Source organism: Gracilinanus agilis, chromosome 2 (genome assembly GCF_016433145.1).
Source record: "Gracilinanus agilis isolate LMUSP501 chromosome 2, AgileGrace, whole genome shotgun sequence".
Lineage (NCBI taxonomy): Eukaryota > Metazoa > Chordata > Mammalia > Didelphimorphia > Didelphidae > Gracilinanus > Gracilinanus agilis.
In genome coordinates, this window is record NC_058131.1 from 176,994,650 (window position 1) to 176,997,701 (window position 3,052).

Below are 3,052 nucleotides of genomic sequence, written 5' to 3' on the forward strand. Positions count from 1 at the left end.
AGAGAGATAGAGAGAGAGACAGAGAGAGAGAGAGAGAGAGAGAGAGAGAGAGAGAGAGAGAGAGAGAGAGAGAGAGAGAGAGAGGAAGAGAGAAAGAGAGAAAGGGAGGAAGAAAGAGAGGGAGTAAAAGAGAGAGAAAGAGAGAGAGGGAGAAAGAGAGAGAAAGAGAGAGAGGGAGAAAGAGAGAGAGAAAGAGAGGGGGAAGAGAGAGAAAAAGTGAGAGAGAGAGAGGAAAAGAGAGAGAATGAGAAGACCCCTGTCCCCTGTAGTACACATACACACACAAGAAAAAGGACACATGTGCTGATCCTTTTTACCACCACTGAAGTCCCATCCTCATTGTGGAGTGCTAAGAGATGAAGAAGCATACATTGTAGTACTAGAAAACCAGCCCTGAGCAAAGCTGCATACTTATTTCACATGACCAATGGCTGTTAGAAAAAAGCATTGTTGTATGCCCAGGAAGATAAAGAGAAGTAGAACCATTAACAAATGTCACACTGCCATAAGTAGACCCCAAGGACCTTTGAATATACTAATTATAATAAAGCTATAAAATAATTTAATAAAGGAGTTAGTCAAATATATTTGTTGTTAAAGGGCTGCATCATCATTCATTCTAGGTGCTTCCACCTCTGTAGCCTCTCTCCCTCTCTCTGCAGGAAAGGGTGCTAGTCTCATGAGAAGGCATCAACTAGGGAAATATAGGTGGTGTTCATTCAAAGTATTTTGAAAGTAGCTATTTTTCTTTCTCACCTGCCTCCTCTATTCCTTCAAAAATCTGCTTTTGTGCTAGTACTATGATATTTTCTACAATAGCTTGCATTTCAATCATTGAATATCTTCTTAACTGGTCTCTGAACTTCAAGTCTCTTTCCTGCACACAGCTGCCAATATAACTTTTTTAAACCCTCATCTTCCATCTTAGAATCAGGTCTTTGCATTGGTTTACCATGCCAAGAATGCTCTCCCTTCTCACTTCTGCATCTTAGAATCTAATTTCTTTTAAATTTTATCATAAGTGATCATTTCTACATTCTACTGATTCCTTTCACAGTTACTTGTGTCTTATTCTCTATCCCCCATGTTGCCTCCCTCAAAAGAATGTAAGTTCCTTAAGAGCAAGTGCAATTTTTTTGTTTGTTTACTTAGTACTATAAGGATGATATTAGAAAATAAGTATTGTTTTATTAGTTTGGAGATAGGAAGTAGAGAAGCTGGCTTGAGGAAGAATTGGAGTTTCAAATAGAGCTGAGAGAGTGTGTTAATTTCAACTGATGGCAGTTATAACCTTATTCTATGACAGTTACTCTCTATGGGTGTGGCATTCCAGGAGGGGCTTCTGGCAGTCCACAGAGCCACACGCAGCTTCTTTCTCTCTCAGGGCTAGAGAAGGTAACATCTTTGCCTCTCTCTATCTCTGTCTGAGTGAAAAACTTCAAGGAGTTTCTTTTCCAACTTGGGAAACACTATTCATTTATATGTTACTTTTTACATATTGGTTAAATTCTGAAAAGACAAAACAAAACCTGGTCTTTGGTTTGGACTCTGCGTCTGTTAAGGCTCAGAATCCTAACTTGATTCTTGTGGAGACTTAACCAGCTAGCCTTGGTTATCTTTATAACTTAAAGGCTAAATTAAGAGTTAGAGTGGTTAGATTTATTTAGAATAGCATAAATTTGGTTAGTTAGATCAGGGAGGATTAGTGTAGCCTGTGAACCACAGGAGAAGTGGTTCCTTGTGGGACCTGGGAGTTTATTTGGGTGGAGTTAGAATCCATTAGAATTAGAAATCCTTTTACCCTTATATATATTTTAAATAAAAAATTTATTTTCTATAACAAGAGTCTCTTTAGCGTTCCTTGCACCTGGTCCTGAAGGGAAGTTCATCTTTAAGCTTCACTTCACTTACCACTGAAGATACTTAGATAACATCTGTCAAAAGTATCTAAAAACAATTTTGAACCTTTGTTTTCTAGTTCTTTGTCTTTTATACTGTGTTCTCACCTATTTTCTTTCTACAGTGCCCAACCAACATATACTGTAGTTAGTAGATACTTAATAAACGTGATTTGATTGACTGACTACTCTGTGATTTCACTAATCTTTCCTCCACTAATGCAGATTACCACACTTCCACACTATAGAAGATCAGTTTCGTGAGTTGTAATAGCTAAAGAAAAAAAATCATTATCTGGTAGGCAAATTTTAGAAGACATGCCTTTCTCTACTTGTCCAAGTTGATCTCAGGAAGATAAATATACAAAATAAGATCAAATATAAACTCTTCTTGTTGTTTAAAGCTCTTGACAACAGGACCTTAACCTACTTTTGAGACTCCATAATACAGTATTTTCTTTCACACTAGCACCTTCTATAGTCCAGCCAATCTGGTCTTCTTACTATTCTTGGCCTATATTTGAAGATTCTTTACCTTACCAGGACCTCCATAGCTTTCAATCCATTGGCATAGCCTCCAGAACACAAGTATGACTTCATGGAAGAAACCAAAAGAGGACTGGAGTGAAGGGTTTTCCATGTTAAGAAGGAATGTGTCTGCTACATAAATAAATCCATTATAGTGGGTTTGTGTCATTTGATATTGTTTGTGATTGCCTTATTACTATCATCATCAGTCTATTATCATCATCATCAGAAAGCACCAATAAAATGCTTAACTGCTGATGGCACTGGGATAGACAATGTACTGGGAAATTTATGTGGAAATATTTCCTGTCTCCAAGAAACTTACAATCTAAGTCAGCTTATGCTGACATGGATGAACATGAAGAAAGTATTCATTTAGAAAAATAAAAATTGTGAATACACAGTAAAACCATACATACCATAAAATATGTACTATCTATCCAGTGTGAACACAATCAATTCTATCCAAATCAATAAACACTTATGAAATGACTATTATATACAAGGAACTGTCTCTGATATTGGTGAAATGAAGGAAGGAAGGAAGGAAGGAAGGAAGGAAGGAAGGAAGGAAGGAAGGAAGGAAGGAAGGAAGGAAGGAAGGAAAAGAGAGAAAGAGAGAGAGA